This window comes from Notamacropus eugenii, chromosome 3, assembly GCF_028372415.1.
Source record: "Notamacropus eugenii isolate mMacEug1 chromosome 3, mMacEug1.pri_v2, whole genome shotgun sequence".
In the NCBI taxonomy this organism is placed as follows: Eukaryota; Metazoa; Chordata; class Mammalia; order Diprotodontia; family Macropodidae; genus Notamacropus; species Notamacropus eugenii.
The window spans coordinates 239820925-239838933 of NC_092874.1; positions in this window are offsets into that span (position 1 = coordinate 239820925).

The following is an 18009-nucleotide window of genomic DNA, read 5'->3' on the forward strand; positions in this document are numbered from 1 at the left end:
TATTTAAAAGTCAAATTTTCTATTCACCTCTGGTCTTTTTCCTCAAGAATGCTTGAAAATCCTCTATTTTATTGAATGACCATTTTTTCCCCTGAAGGATTATACTCGGTTTTGCTGGGTGAGCGATTTTTGGTTTTAAACCTAGCTCTTCTGACCTGTGAAATACCATATTCCAAGCTCTTTGATCCCTTAATGTAGAAGCTGTTAGATCTGTACTATCCTAACTGTATTTCCACAGTACTTGAATTGTTTCTTTCTTGCAGGTTGCAATATTTTCTTCTTTACTTGGGAGCTCTGGAATTTGGCTACAATATTCCCAGGAGTTTTCCTTTTGGAATCTCTTTCAGGAGGTGATTGGTGGAATCTTTCAATATCTATTTTACCCTCTGGTTCTAGAATATCAGGGCAGTTTTCCTTGATAATTTCTTGAAAGATGATGTCTAAGCTCTTTTCGCAATCATGGCTTTCAGGTAGTTCAATAATTTTAAAATTATTTCTCCTCGATCTATTTTCCAGGTCAGTGGTTTTTTTAATGAGATATTTCACATTATCTTCTCTTTTTTTTCATTCTTTTGGTTTTGTTTTATAATTTCTTGGTTTCTCATGAAATCATTAGCTTCCATTTGATCCTTTCTAATTTTTGAAAGAATTATTTTCTTTAATAAACTTTTGTGCCTCTTTTTCCATTTGGCCAATTCTGCTTTGTAAGGCATTCTTCTCCTCATTGGTCTTTTGGATTTCTTTTGCCATTTGGGTTAGTCTATTTTGTAAGGTGTTATTTTCTTGAGTATTTTTTGGATCTCATTTAGCAAGTTGTTGACTTGATTTCATGACTTTCTTGCATCACTCTCATTTCTCTTCCCAATTTTTCCTCTCCTTCTCTTGCTTGATTTTCAAAATCATTTTTAAGCTGTTCTATGGATTGAGACCAATTCATATTTCTCTTGAAGGTTTTTGATGTAGCAACTTTGACTTTGTTGTCTTCTTCTGGTTGTATGTTTTGATCTTCTTTGTCACCAAAGTAAGACTCTATAGTCTGGTTTCTTTTATGATGTTTACTTGTCTTTCCAGCCAAATATTTGACTTTTTAACTCTTTGCCAATGTAGGACTCTGATTCCAGTGGGAGTGGGGGTGGGTGTACTGTCCCAGGCTTCAGGGATTTTGTATCAGTCACTCAATCCCCCACCATCTGTGGGTCCAGAACTCTGGATGCATCCTTTGCTATTGCTGCTGCTGCTACTACCACTAGCTTCTGCCACCCCTACCCCACCACCCTGGGGCTGGGGTCAGATCAACCAGATAGCACTCTCCTTTTTCACCCAGGTCCCACAGAATTTTCCCATTGATCTTTTTTTTGGTATTTGTGGGTTGATAAATTTGGAAACTGTCACAGTTGCCAATGATTCATTCCCCTGAGGCCTGTTCCAGTCTGTTTGTGCCTGTGCAGCCCATGCCAGACTATGCTCTACTCCCTACCTGGTGCAATGGACACTTCCTGTTGACTTTTCAGGTTGTCTTGGTCTGGACATTTGTTTCACTCTGTCATTTTGTGGGTTCTGTAGCTCTAGAATTTGTCTAGAGTCATTTTTTACAGGTATTTGGAAGGCTTTGGGGGAGAGCTCAGGGAAGTCCCTGCTTTTCCTTTGCCATCTTGGCTGCTCCTTCTTCTTCTTTCATCACTATCAGTTGTCCTCCTTTTCTTCCCCACACCCTAAAAAATGAAAACCCTTGTAACAAAAGGACACAAATGAGCAAAAGAAATGCACACATTGGCCATGTCCAAAAACATGTCTCATTTTACCCCTTACATTCCCCATCCTTCTGTCAGATAGGAATGGCATACTCCTCATTGTCCTCTGGAATTGTGATTGCTTATTGCATTTATCAGAATTTTTAAATCTTTCAAGTTCATTTTTCTTTACATTTGTTATAGCTATTATATAAATTTTTCTCCTGGTTCTGCTCATTTGACTCTACATTAGTTCATATAAATCTTCCCAGACTTCTTTTTATCCATCCCTTTCAATTGTGTCTCCTACAGCAGGTGTCAAACTGAAATAGAAATGGGAGTCACTAACCTGTACATAAGAATACATGTGAGCCATATATTGAGAGAGAAAATGGCATATTAATATTGTCTATGTTTTAGTACGTATTTTAATTGTTTTGTTAAAGTTTTTCCAGTTATATTTTAACCTAGTTCTGTCCACATCTGGAGTGTTGCGGACCCTATGTGGTCCATTGGCCACACATTTGACACCTCTGTCTCACAGCACAAGAATATTCCATTTCATTCATATGACATAACTTGCTTATTAATTCCCTAGTTAGAGGTCATCCCTTAGGTTCTAATTGTTTATTACAACAAAAAGCACTGCTATAAATGTATGTTTACATATGGATCCTTTCCCTCCTTTTTGATCTCCTTGGGTTATGACCTTGAATTGTTAAAAAAAACTTAGAGGAAGGTCTTCAGTGCTTTGGCTAAGATTGCTAATGGACAGGAAGATATGGGTAAAAAATGGACAGTATGAGGAGTATGGATAGGTTTCCATCTATACTTTTGGAGGGAATACAACATTAATGAAGTCATGAATCTATGTATTAAAGTATCTTTACACAATCAGTATTTTTATTAGTCTCTCAGTGCTAATAACAAATTAAATCATAATAACTACATTTTAGTACCTAATAACAACTAGATGGCACAGCAAATAAAGTAATCGACATGGAATCAGGAAGATCAGAATTAAAATCCAACTTCTGACACTTATTAGCTATGTGACCCTGGGTAAATTACTTAACCTCTGCCTCATCTGTTTCCTCATCTGTAAAATGGAGATAATACTCTCTGAGTTATTGTGAGGATCAAATGGGATAATAATTGTAAAAAGTGCCACTGAGGTGTATTCACTGAGAGATTGAGCTGTTTTAGGAAAATGATTCTCCAAGATTAGGTGACTATTATTTTGGATTAATTAAGCAAAATGTTAATTTTATAATTTACCCTGAGTCGTATAACTATAGTTTATCATACTGTAAAATATTTCTTATTCTAAATTCATATAAATCTTGGTTCAAAATATTTTGTGTTAGTGAGATGTCTGAGATTTTTGCATGATCTGGTAGTAGAGAGTATTGTATCGGTGGGACTTCAGACTATGATTTGGATAGCAGATTACTCAAAAATAGCAATATTCAACCTGGAAAAGGCAGAAAGAGGCTCCAAATTCAGAATATTTAGAGGTCTCCACAACCTGGTCTTATGAAAGTAAAAACAGTAACAATAATTTTAGAAATAATAAGGCAAATAAATTAGTACATCTAAAATGTATCAATTCTTATTGATAATACTTAGGGGAAGATAAAAGGAACTTTTATAAATATCACTGAGACATTGGTGGATTTTCATGGAATCCTTTTATCTTTCATTGTAAGATATGCTTGTTTCAGGTATTATAGTTACTGCTGAATTCCTGTTTCCATTTTAAAAAATCCTTTTAAGATTGTCAAGACACACTGATGCTGATCTCTTTTCTCTGAAGATATTAGCTCCCAATATATGTTGAGAACCTTTTTTAATCTTTGGCCCACAGAATTATGGTTTCATTTTTCAAATTTCTGTCCTAATAATTGGATATATTTAAAAAATATATATACGTTCCTTTTCCCCTTTCCTTAAACATATTTGTCCTTTCTGGTCACAGTGCAGGCTTCCTTCTAGTTTTTTTTTGCCATACAAGTTTCAGATAAACCTCTTTGTAAGTGGTGTTTTCTGTTGAAGGAAATATTTGTTGATTTTTCTTTTGTTGTTTTTAAAATTGGCTTTTGCTTGGAGGCCAGTGAGAAAGATACTTACTTGTATTCTTCTAAGGTTTTCATGCTGGGGATGGCGGATTATAGTAGGAAGTAGTTCATGATATTCTGCAAAAGACGTTATTGTGATAGCCTAGGCAATCTGTTGGAAACTACTGATGTATGGATTAGGTTTGTTTGTTTTTTAATAAAATAACACATTTCTGGCCCCATTGTGATGTTTTTATTGCTGTGCTGCCTGAGAAAGGACATGCTTAACCAAGAGAGATGATCTTTATAGGAGATTCCATCATAAAAACTTTCACAAATGACTTTTTTGAATCAGAAAACATATAAAAATTTTTATAAAATAGTAGAATGTTCTGTAGAATAATTGTGTGTATTCTCTGTGAGCAGAGAGGGAGTAGGGAATGAGAACAAATCCTGATTCTGATTAGTATTATGTTTCAGTATATTTTGCTATCTGGGAATACGGAAAAATTTTGTCGTTTGCTTTAAATTGTTTTTGTTTTTCAGTTCTTTGTGTACAACAAAGCCAAACAAAAGCACGTTTCTGGTTACAGATAGCAATGCTCACAGGCATAAAGGAATAAAAAACAAACCCAATGGTAATGTTACGATCAAACTGGGGATAAGCCTATAAAAAAAGACAGTACTGCAGACAACTTCCTTTGTTACCCTAGTGAACAGTTCCATAATCAAGAGTGCATAGAAAAATAAACAAAATCCTCATCTTTACTTTAAGGAAACCATCAATGGAAAAAATCAGTCTGTAGTGATAGGGATTAATATATAGGATGCAGAAATGTCAATCAACTTTTTTATGATAACAATGATGAAGGCAAGTTTGGATAATAATGATAATGATGATGATGAGTGTTAGCATTTATACAGCACTTTACGGTTTGCGAATTTTTTATAGAATTAATTTGCTCTTCAAAACAACCCTTTAAGGTAGGTGTTATTATTTGTCCCATTTTACAGCTGAGGAAACTGACTTTGAGCAAGATTCATTGACTTATCCAGAGACACCCAGCTATTAAGAGCCTGAAGTCAGAATTTCAAGTCTTCTTGACATCAAGACCATTACTATGGTACCTAAATGACTAGGTAAACATCTGGAAATACAGACCTTGACCAGTCGCACCTCCTTAAACCATTGTTGATTCTGGCATGACCCAGAGAAATGCTTTTGAGGGAGACTTTTGAATCATCACATTTCATTTACTAACAATTACATTGGTTGGATTAGATTCTACCCTCATCATCCTCATATCTCCCCCTATTAAAACAAATCAAAAGACTGAAGAAAAAAAGAAGAAAATATAAGACATCTCATAGCAGAAACAACTAATCTGGAAAAGAAAAAGACTGAAGAGAGGAAAAAAACCTCATCATTAAGAGACTCATTACAGAGACTACATCAGCTTTGGTACTCATGTCTCCTTAGTGCTCTCACTTGCCTCCCCTCTGATGGGAGGACTGAGGGATGGAGCCAAAACTTCTCCCAAAGCCTCCATTAAAAAAGCGTTCAGAAACCTAGCAGATTCTTCATGTACCACCAGTCGCACCATCCTCATGCTTCCTGCATCTCCCCCTCCCACTTTCAGCTTCCTTTTGTGTCTCTTCCCTCTTTACACTGTAAGTTACTTGAGGGCAAAAACAGTCTTTTTTTTCCTTTAATTAATTTATTTAACTTTTAACATTCATTTTCACAAAATTTTGGGTTCCAAATTTTCTCCCCATTTTTCTCCTCCCCCCACCCCAAAACACCAAGCATTCTAATTGCCCCTATCACCAATCTGCCCTCTGTTCTATCATCCCTCCCTTCCCTTGTCCCCATCTTCTCTTTTGTCCTGTAGGGCCAGATAACTTTCTATACCCCTTTACCTGTACTTCTTATTTCCTAGTAGCAAGAACAGTACTCGACAGTTGTTCCTAACACTTTGAGTTCCAACTTCTCTTCATCCCTCCCTCCCCACCCCTTCCCTTTGGAAAGCAAACAATTCAATATAGGACATATCTGTGTAGTTTTGCAAATGACTTCCATAATAGTCGTGTTGTGTACGACTAACTATATTTCTCTCCATCCTATCCTGCCCCCTATTGCTTCTATTCTCTTTTGCTCCTATCCCTCCCCATGAGTGTCGACCTCAAATTGCACCCTCCTCCCCATGCCCTCCCTTCCATCATCCCCCCCACCCTGCTTATCCCCTTCTCCCCCACTTTCCTGTATTGTAAGATAGGTTTTCATACCAAAATGAGTGTGCATTTTATTCCTTCCTTTCATGGAATGTGATGAGAGTAACATGTTTTTCTCTCACCTCCCTTCTTTTTCTCTCCACTAAAAAGTCTTTTGCTTGCCTCTTTTATGAGAGATAATTTGCCCCATTCCATTTCTCCCTTTCTCCTCCCAATATATTTCTCTCTCACTGCTTGATTTAATTTTTTTTAAGATATGATCCCATCCTATTCACTTCAGTCTGTTCTCTGTGTGTGTGTGTGTGTGTGTGTGTGTGTTGTGTAATCCCACCAACTACCCAGATACTGAAAAGTTTCAAGAGTTACAAATATTGTCTTTCCAAGTAGGAATGTAAACAGTTCAACTTTAGTAAAGTCCCTTATGACTTCTCTTTGCTGTTTACCTTTTCATGCTTCTCTTCATTCTTGTGTTTGAAAGTAAAATTTTCTTTTCAGCTCTGGTCTTTTCTTCAAGAAAGTCCTTGAATTTCATTGAAAGACCATTTTTCCCCCTGAAGTATTATACTCAGTTTTGCTGGGTAGGTGATTCTTGGTTTTAGTCCTAGTTCCTTTGACTTCTGGAATATCCTGTTCCACGCCCTGCGATCCCTTAATGTAGAAGCTGCTAGATCTTGTGTTATCCTGATTGTATTTCCACAATACTTGAATTGTTTCTTTCTAGCTGCTTGCAATATTTTCTCCTTGACCAGGGAACTCTGGAATTTGGCCACAATGTTCCTAGGAGTTTCTCTTTTTGGATCTCTTTCAGGAGGTGATCTGTGGATTCCTTGAAGACTTATTTTGCCCTCTGGTTCTAGAATCTCAGGGCAGTTTTCCTTGATAATTTCATGAAAGATGATGTCTAGGCTCTTTTTTTGGTCATGGCTTTCAGGTAGTCCCATAATTTTTAAATTTTCTCTCCTGGATCTGTTTTCCAGGTCAGTTGTTTTTCCAATGAGATATTTCACATTATCCTCCATTTTTTCATTCTTTTGGTTTTGTTTTGTGATTTCTTGGTTTCTCATAAAGTTGTTAGCCTCCATCTGTTCCATTCTAATTTTGAAAGAACTATTTCCTTCAGTGAGCTTTTGAACCTCCTTTTCCATGTGGTTAATTCTGCTTTTTAAAGCATTCTTCTCCTCATTGGCTTTTTGACCCTCTTTTGCCAATTGAGTTAGTCTATTTTTCAAGGTGTTATTTTCTTCAGCATTTTTTTGGGTCTCCTTTAGCAAGGTGTTGACCTGCTTCTCATACTTTTCTTTCATCTCTCTCATTTCTCTTCCCAGTTTTTCCTCCACCTCTCTTACTTGATTTTCAAAAACCTTTTTGAGCTCTTCCATGGCCTGAACCCATGGTGTATTTATTTTGGATGTGTGGGATGTGGAAGCCTTGACTTCTGTGTCTTTCCCTGATGGTAAGCATTGTTCTTCCTCATCAGAAAGGAAGGGAGGAATTATCTGTTCACCAAGAAAGTAACCTTCTACAGTCTTATTTTTTTTCCCTTTTCTGGGCATTTTCCCAGCCAGTGACTTGCCTTCTGAGTTTTCTTTCCACCCCCACCAGGCCTCCAGATCCACCCAGCCAGTGCTTGGGGTCTGAGATTCAAATGCTGCTTTCCAGCCTCAGGGCTTTGGGCGGTGGGGCTGCTATTCAGTGTGAGATTAAGTTCAGGTGCTCAGGTGGGAGCAGGGCCACCTCAGGGGGCTCCATTCCCTCAGGGGGTTTATGCAGAGATCTTCAACAATGGATCTGAGCTTCTGCCTGCTTTGGGAGCCTGGTCTGCTCCCGCCTCTGCTGCTGCCTCCCGAGGGGGCCTGAGTTATGGGGACACCCCACTCCCCTCTTGACCAGCCAAAGAGACCCTCTCACCAATCCTTGTCACCTGTGGGTAGAGGGACCTGTGCGGCTGCTGGAGATTCTGTCCCTGAAGCTTGCTTGGATCTGCTCCTCTCGGTGCCACACGGCCAAGGCAGGGCTGGGCTCTGCTCTGGGTCTAGTGTAGGAGGGACCTTTCGTGTCAGGTTTTCAGATCTCTTTGGAACAGAAATCTTGTCCGCTCTGTTGTTCTGTGGCTTCTGCTGCTCCAGAATTTGTTGGGAGTTCTTCTTTACAGACATTTTATGGGCTGTGGGTTCGGAGCTAGCATATGTGTGTCTTTCTACTCCACCATCTTGGCTCCTCAAACTGTCTTTTTCTTATTTGTGGTCCCAGCACTTAGCACAGTGCCTGATATATAGTAGGTGTTAAATAAATGTTTATTGTATTGCATTGCAGACAAATCCCCTATTAACGTCCTCTGATGATTCCCCTTCAGCTACCATCACTCATGGTCCTCTATGATATGACTATACTGTTCTTTCAACCTGTCACTGACCTTAGGGTTCAGCTAAAGTGTGTTGCTCACTGGTCTTTAAACCTGCTCTGTCTTTTTCTGTCTTCTTGCTTGTTTGTATGGATATCTCCTTGTACATCCTAATGATACGAGATAATTTTCCCTATAATTTCTTGATATCATTAAGATAGAACAAGGAATAGCTAGGTGCCTCAGTGGATAGAGTACTGGTCCTAGAATCAGGAGAACCTGAGTTCAAATCTGGCCTCAGATACTTGCTTGACACTTGACTAGCTATGTGACTCTGGACAAGTCTCTTAACCCTAATAGCCTTGCCAAAACAAAAAAACCCATACATACATACATACACACACATATACATGTACATAATTCTATACATACATATACACATGTATATAAAATATGTATGTATGTATATGACTCCTGATGATGATAAGGTTCAGAGTAGACTCCTGTATCATCTTTCCATGTTTAAATGGAAGCAGTTTATCCTTTTACTGCTTTATTAATTGTTCATTCATGTTTACCTGTTCATGTTTTTTTCACTCCTGTGTAAAAGAAACTTTGAACTTCAAAGTTTCTATGCACCTTTGGTGTTTTCATCAGGGAATGTTTGGATGTTCACTATTTCATTAAAGATCCATTTCTCCTTCCTTTAGTATTATTCTCAGTTTTCCTGGGTAAGTATGCTTGACTGTAAGTCTTCTGGAATATTGTATTCTAACTTCTCCCCTCCTTTATTATAGTGGTGGCTGCTAAATCATGTGTGATCCTGACTGTGGCTCCTCTTTCTTTCTGGATGCTTGCAGTCTTTTTTCTTTGACTGGAAACTCTGAAATTTGGTTATGATGTCCCCAGAAATTTTCATTTGAGAGTTTCTTTCAGGAAATAATGGGCAGATTCTTTCTATTTCTACTTTGTCCTAAGACTCTAAGAAATCTGGGCAGTTTTCTTTTAAATTTCTTGAAATATGATGTCTAGACCCTTTTTTGGAGTCATAGCATTCAAAGAGTCCAGTGACTATTAAATTTTTTCATCTTCAGTCTTTTTTTTCCAGATCAATTGTTTCTGCTATGAGATGCCTAATATTTTCTTCTCTTTTTTCTTTTTTCAGTGTTTTGACTTGTTTTAATATTTCTTGTTGCCTCATGGAGTCATTGGTTCTTTCTAACCCATTCTAATTTTCAGAGTTTGTTGCTTGGACAAGGATTTGGGCCTCTTGTTTCTAGCTGTTAATTTCCTTCCTAATTCTTTTTTTCCCATAGCTTTCATTTCTTTTCTATTTTTTTCCCTCCTCAAATGCTCTCATTTCATTGATAAAAACCTCTATTAACTTTTTAAAAAAAAATTCTTGCTTCCTCTCCTCCTGGAATTATAGTTGAATTTTTTTCCTCAGGCTGTGTTTTTCTGCTTTTCTTTGCAGTAGCTTTGGAGTCATTTTCTTCTAAGTTTGGGACTTGAGCTTCCCAGCTGCCATTTTTCTTTATTCTTTTTTTTCCACTCATTGTTCTAGCCAACTCTCTGACTTCAGACTCGGTGCTAGGGCCTGACTCTGCTACACTGTTGGAGGAAAGGTATGGGCTGGTCCTATTACTGCATTTTGGGGGGGTTTGTGTATTATGTTCAGGATCTCGGGGAGAGACTGAGGGCCTGCAACCTTTTAACGCTCCCAAAGTAGTCGGATCCAGGGCAGAATGTGATTGCTGTGCCCCTAGTCTGAGCTTTGCAAGTTCCTAACCAGGGTTTCAGTCTCAGTAAGAACAGATTGCTAATCAAATCAGCTCCTTTCATCAGCCAGCTGGAAACTCTGTGGGAATCAGCTCTGTGGGCTCAGAGTAGTACAACTGTTAGCTCTCCTTCAGTCTGGGATTCCCACTCTGGTTATTTTCCCTCTGTAAGCTGGGCTAGATGCTAGAAACGAGACCCTGTTGAACTCCTGGGGTTTGAGCCACACTGCTGCTGTTGCTGGCTTTTGAACTTCCTCATTTTTCAGTATACCACATTGCTCCTCCCTACCCAGGAATGTCACCCTTGCAGGACTCCACTCTGGACCTCTGACCTGGAACTGGGTAGTAGGCTACAAAGCTTTCATTTCACACTTGTGCTTGCCTGTGTCCTCGTATGTGTCTTCTGATGCCCTGTAAGGGTCTGGGACCTCCTCCTGTCCTCATATATAGCTTGTCCATGGCACTAGATTACTCTGTGCACAGCATGCTCTTGATGTGACCTCATCCCAAGTGCCAGCAGACCTTACTGTCTGTCTCTCTATTCTGGGCTGGGCTAGACCAATAACTCATTATGACTTTTTCTGTATTTCCCCTCCAAGATTTGGTCTAGTGCATTTTCTAGGTCTGTTTGGAGGTCTTTATGGAGGGCAGCTCACCATATTGCTTCTTTCTACTTGGCTATACCTCATCTAAGCAAACCTCTAAGGTTATGTGTGAGTTTCAGAGATGTTAATTTTCATTGGTAGAAAAAGTTTCTTTTCCTGGGAATTACGTATAACAATGAAATCATGGATCTAGTCAGTCCCTATCTCTCTCTCACAGCATTCACTCTATTATTATATTTTATGTTGCACTTGCTTATGTCATACCATTTCTCTCTAACTGCTTCTCCCTTGGCTCCAGCTTCCTAGAGTAACAGGGCTTTGCATTAGTGAATGGAATAGAAAGTAGATAAAGGAAGTGGTTTGATTGAGCCCAATGGATTATCACACTCATGGTAAGAAAGAGCTCTCAGGGTGGCATAGTAATAGGCTTTTCTTTGCTGGGGTTGACTTTTGGATCCATCTACCCTATTCCACAAGCACTTTCCACAAGAAAGGGAATAAGCATTTATATAATGCCTACTATGTGCCAGGAATTATGCTAAGCATTTTTTACAAATATTATTTCATTTGGTCCTCATAATGTAATGGTAATTTAAGGTTAATGGTGGGTGAGGGGAAGAGTTAAAGATCTTTTCTGCCCCATTATTAAGCCTCCATACCATTTGTTAATTTCTACTGAGGCACTGGCTTAGAGGGTCCTGCCCTGTGGCTCTGAAAAATGCATAAATACTCTGAGGTGAGGCTTTGTTTTGGGGCATAATTATTGGAAGTGTTTGTTTGGTCAGATGAGACTCTGGGTAGCCATTAAGAACCCCACCCCCACCTCTTTACCTCGACCCTGGCTTTGAAAACCCAGGTGTTAGTGTTTCTCTCTCCAGTAACTATGTATATATGGTGAGACAGTTGGATCTGTCTGTTGATCTGTGATGTATGTATTGCTTATGGTGAGACAGTAAGAAGCCCTGTCTGTTGGTTTTTATTTCTCTGTATTTTCTCTGAAGTTCGGATGCTTACTTTTCCCCTGTGAATGTTGTATGTGCTTGATTAAAGTAGATTGTTGACCCCTCAAAAGTTGCTTTTCTTTTAGAAAAGCAGATCTAAGAACCTGTACAGCAGGCCCTCCTGTGTGTATGTCAGGGTCCTTGCTGTTTACGCATAACAACCCTTTGAAGTAGGTGATATTATTGTTCCCAATTTACAGTTGAGGGAACTGAGACAAGCAGAGTTTGTGACTTGCCCAGGGCCACATAGCTTTTAAGTTTCTGAGACTGGATTTGAACTGAGGTCTTCCTGACTTCAGATCCACGGCTCTATCCACTATCTAAGGTACCTACTAGTGACCAGACAGCCAAGACCAAGTATGTCCCAAGCCAGGGGAGGCTTCTGTCTTCTAATAAGTCTATTTCCTTGGGCTAGAGAAAGATCCAAAATTCTGAAAACATCTCCTGGGGAATGAGTCCTGGCTCCAGGGCACATGAAGAATTTTTATTTATTCATCTAAAGACTGGTTCTTCGGGAAGTGTAACGTGAATTCTGTTATTGTATTTTTCCTCATTTCTTTACTCATTCATGAAGGCGAGAAGACACACAGAAGGAAAAAAAACCCTCCAACAGGACATTTCTTAGAACTCCCTGGTTCAGATTACACTTGGTAAATAGTTTGTTATGTACTGCACATTGCTTTTATTGTTTATGTACTAAGAAGAAGTGCTGCATATTGTACCCAAGGATTCTTGTGGATTTTGTGGACAGTTGCTTCTACACATGAAATCACTGAGCTGGAGGGGGAAAAAGGAGGATATGGAAAAGCTCATTGGCAACTCCTGTAGAGGATATGATCTTTCAGGGCAGAAACTGTCTATTTCTATCTTTCTTTCTCCAGCCTGGGCACAGTTCTGGGCACATAGCACTTGCTTAATCAATGTTGTCCACTTGTTGATTGATTCATGGCTCATGGTCATTAACACTTCAGTGAGGATGAATAAGACACAGTGATTATAAATAAATTGACTGACTCAGGCTATCATGGAATGGAGCACCTCCCTTTTCCCCTTTTGTGTTTCATCTGTGAAAGGAATCTTCAGTGTAGATTGGTCCTTTTTTTAATGAGAGAGAGCTGAATTGTAGCCTGGAGAGCCAAGGTAGAAAACTAAGATCAAATCTGGATTTGGGGGTGGGGGAGGCAGAGAGAGTCTGTGTAATTGAATAGTTTCTCTCCCTCCCCTTGCACATCTCCCTCCCCATACACATCTCTATGGCATAATCCCCATAGAGAGCACAGCAATAGAGATGTAGCTGGAAAGGCACATGCTTTCAACCACATGGCCTTAAGAAAAGGGAAGTAAATTGCGAAATGACCCAAATTCCAGAAACTCAACCTTCTTCAAGAGTTTTGAGAGTTCATGGACTCAACGAGGAAAATTTTCAGGAACAGGTCAACTTCCTATAGAAGTGAGTGACTCAGCTTTCTAAAGAGAGAAAGGAGAGTTCTTGGAAAGTACCAGACTCTTGGAGAGAAAAGGATCATTTATGTGGCCTTGAAGCTAGAGGAGCAATAAGGGACTGAATCACAATATGGAGGAGCCAAAACTTGGATTTTATCCTCACTAGTATTTTGTTGGAGCTGGTCTTTTAGGAAAGGGAGCTTGCCTCTATAGTGACCACAGAGTATTTTTTTTCCCTATCTGTGAGGAAGACAATGATAATTGGGCTAGTATCATCAGGTTGGTGGATTGTATAGATTTCTGTGATTCAACAGAATGTATTTGAGAGGCTGCCTTTCTAGCAACCCACAGTCCTCTCCTTTTCAATGGCAATCCAACAATGGTGGAACGTTATATAGATTTCTGAGGCAAGGTGAAACTTCCTGGAAAGTGATGAGAATTATTTCAATTGTTTATGAGTTACTGTGAATCCCTTTTCTTTTCAGATTTTGTCTGTGGAGCAAAATAAAGATGCTTTCTTCTTAATATGCATTGTTACCTCAAGCGTTACTTGGGAACTGGGGATCTTTTCCCCAAGTTTATGAAAATCTGGGAATAAGATATAATCTGAGGTTTTTGGAGAAAATTCTGGGAGAAGACAATGTGAACCAGGGATGAAAAATTTTTTGAGTAAATTTCAAGAATGAATTGGGCTCATGTAAGTCCAGAACTTAAGACCTCATTGACACCAGTTCAAATGGTGATGAGCCTGTATGGCAAACAGGCAGTTAGTTACTGGGACTTTACCCAGTGCCTCTCCAACATGGTGAAATCTTCCAGAATTTATGCTCTATTGGCATAGATTTCGAGAACCTCCAAACCATAATGATGCATTACAATAAATGCAATAAATAATCTTGATAGAATAACATATTTCTCCCCCGCTCTCTGTTTTATAATATGAGAATAGTTTCATATGTTAGTTGTAACAACAGAAAAAGAGAGGGAGCTATGGAAAAGAAAAGGTGTATTACGGGGGGGCAAGGAGAAACCTGCATCCTCATGGTCACATGTGGCCCTCTAGGTCCTCAAGTGTGGCCCTTTGACTGAATCTAAACCTTTCAGAACAAATCCTTTTATTAAGGGGAACTTGGACTCAGTGAAAAGGCCACACCCAAGGACCTAGAAGGCCACATGTGGCTTCAAGGCCATACGTTCTCCACTCCTGTTGTAGTATATAAAACAATTATTTCATTAAGCTATGATATAGAGTGTAGAAAGTCATAACGTAATTTGGAACCTGATATTTTGATTTCAAGTAGTCAATGGAAATATATAATTCCATAAAATCATGATTCTTTTTATAAGTAACAGGGATTTGGTACATGCCTGGATCATTTAAGGTGGAAACACCAACATGGACGATGCAAGGGCCAGGAATACACCTCTGGGAGAAAGGTTAGACATTTGGCTTTGATGTTATGTGGTTGGGAGCAACATCTTTCCACTGGCTTTGTTGCTGCTTGTATCTTTAAAGTGACTTGACTGGAAAGAGTTGCTCTTTTGCTAACTGGTGTCCAGAGGTAAATGATGATTTACTCTCAGCAAATGATGCCATAAAGTAAGGGTGACAGGGAAGGCAGAGATGTGCTAGTAAATATTTAACAACAAGCTTTTATGCTCACACACATGGGGCACAATATACTTTAAGGTTTATTTTATTCTATTAACATTTTCTCCATCACTTTCTTAAGTCTTTTCTATCAATAAGGTAGTGACTTCTACTCTCATTTTTAGCATTTATCATTTTCCAAGGTAAGAATGCTCACCCTGAAGATTTAACAACAGGCTCTCAGGAGCTCCTCCAAGATGATCCAGCACACCTCTGATAGAGTAACTAGATACTCCCTGTAAAAGTACTATTTGTATTTTCTCTATAAATGTCAACTGTGCAAGAGTTTTCTAAATGTTAGAAGTCCTTCTTTCTAATGTGTTAGATGATTTAAGATCTGTCTGTCAGAATCTGAAGTTGTTTGTGAGTAAGTATGAAAATACACATGGCTGAAATCAGAATTCCAATTAAAGAGGACTCAGTCATACCCATGTAGGTGCCAAGAAGTTAAACTGGCAGAAAAACAATATCTCTTGGGAGGTGTAGGAAACAAAGCCAGGGTCACTCCTAGGGGTTTTGTGTGAAATGAGTTTGCTGATTTCTTGCTCCTGCACTGGTGCAGTCAGGTACACTATGAACACAGCTGAGATCCAATCCACAAAGAACAAACCATCTGTCAAAACTCAGTTTTCAATTTGCTGTTAAAAATGTGATAGGTGATTTTTAGACCAGGCCATAAAAGACAAAGTCATCTGTGATTTCATTGGTATAGGGAACTGCCAGAGAGGAAACGCCCTCTCTGTTAATGCAGATTGACCCCTTCTCTGTACCTGAAAGTCTCAGAGAGGTTCCTGGGACACTGTGGACGTAGGTGATTTGTCCAGGGTTTCCCAGCCTGTATGTGTCAGAAGTAAGACTTGAACCAGGTCATCCTAACTCTCACCATCAAGCCATCCTGCTTCTAATAACCATCAGAATTGGGGATAGAAAGAAGGATAGGCTTAGGGGTAGGGACAGGGACAGGGATAAGGATCGAAATTTATTGTTGTTCAGACATTTTCCAGTCATGTTCAACTCTCCATGACCCCATCTGGCAGAGATTTTCTTGACAGAGATACTGGAGTGACTTTCCATTTCCTTTGCCAGCTCATTAAATAGATAAGGAAAATGAGGCAAACTGGGTTAAATGACTTGCCAAGGGTCACACAGCTAGTAAGTGCCTGAGGCTAGATTTGAACTCAGGAAGATAAGTTTTCCCCATTCCAGGCCTAGTACTCTAGCTGCTGTGCCATTTAACTGTTAGGGATAGGGAAAAGGGTAGCAATAGGAAAAAGGCCTGTGATTTCATTGATATAGGGAATTCTTGAATGAGGAAATTACTTGGCTGATGCAGGTCAGTATATCCTCTACAATTTAGGGTCCTAGAGAGTTGCCTAAGATATTAAGTGGTTAAGCTGCCCATGGTCACACCACCTGTATGTGACAGAGGTGGTACCTGAACCTAAATATTTCAGGTTCTGAATCCACTACACCATTTTAACCACTATACCTCGTATCAATAACAAGCTGTTCTAGTACTAATAGTATTGTAATACTATCCAAACATTATACCTAGTATCAATAGTAATCTATTCTAGTACTAATAGTATTGTAACACTATCCAACCACTATACCTAATATCAGTAATAATATGCTATAGTACTAATAGTGTTGTAACACCATCCGACCACTATTTATACTATTAATTCTAGGGAAATGTATTCTTATTTACTGGATTAAAAACAACTGCCTTATAAACAGACTTTTAGAATTCAACACATTGGGAATTGCCTTTCATGAAAAAGGCAATAATTGTATCTGTACTGGCATTTATACAATCCCAACTGGAATCATGAGTAGGTGTACAATGACATGATTTAGGCTATAAATCATGCAAATTAACTAGTAAAACAGAGAACTCTATATAATTCGGCTTTTATAGAAGAGATTAGTCTTGTGTCAAAGCAGTTGCTTTCACCACTAGACAAATACTTTCTATAGAGAAACATTTTCTGGCCATGAAGAGTGATAGTCAGCTAGTAATCTCTCTCATGGAAGCACCTAGGAGATGTAGTCCAAGGATGAAAGACAAGGAGGAGAAACTGAGGTAATAGTTTCTATTTATAACAAGAGATCCAGAAAAGGGGGAAATAGAAACTATGCTAAGTCACTGTGAAGATTTAACCACTGGAGAAACAAAGTGTATCAGGTAAAGAAAATCAAAGTTAAAGTGTTCACAGGCAGGATTGAGTTACTAAGAAGGTCTTACTCTTGGGGAGTGTTGATTTAGTTCAGTGGAGCAGGAGGGGAATATGTATAATTCATTTATTGCAGACTGTAACATTAAAGTTCTTTTTAACGACAACCACAACACACACATAACTATTATCATATACATAGTAGAACACAAAAAGAGGATTTTTTATGAAACTAGAGAGTTTCACCAACTTTCACTCAGCGAGAGGTATGATAGAAACCAAAGACCATCACAAGTCCAGGAAACTCATAAGGTTTCATGGTGCTGTCTTGCTCTGTTGTGTAACTATTTCTTAGAGGTTTTGTATACTCATTTGTTCTTGCTTCTCCACAACCAAGTATGGTGTCCAGATCACCAGCATTAGAAGAGACTTTGACGCTATCCAGTATAGGATGATTACTGTCACTGAAAAGATTAGAAACTATTCTCTCCAGTCATTATCCAAGCTGTTGCCATATATCCACAATGACTTCCTGCTTCCTTTTTTTGCATCATGTCAGGGTCATAGGCATTCTTGACTCCTGCAGTTTTGCTGCACCCAGCATAGACATATCCACCCCCTCTTCCCTAGTTATTCTTGGCTGAAGCTCCTTTAGCAGCAAATGTGGAATTCGGAGGCTCCTATCTTCTATAACTAAGTCCGTACTGGAAAGTGTTTCCCCCTTCTGCTGCAGAGCTTTGGCAGCCTTCCTTGATCACACCTACACTGTATAAATACTTTACTCATCATTGCACTAAAAACAGAACCTGATGGTCAGCCTATGCCTTCCATGGTTACTCTGTCTGGGATACCGATGGGAACTTTCTGGGTGCTTGGGAAAGGGGAGCACCCACATGCTAAATACTTTAGCCCCATTTTGGCCCAGGCTTTAGTGAATTGACATGCATTCTTCCAGGAACCATTCCCAAGATAAGGTACTATATTGTTTTGAGAT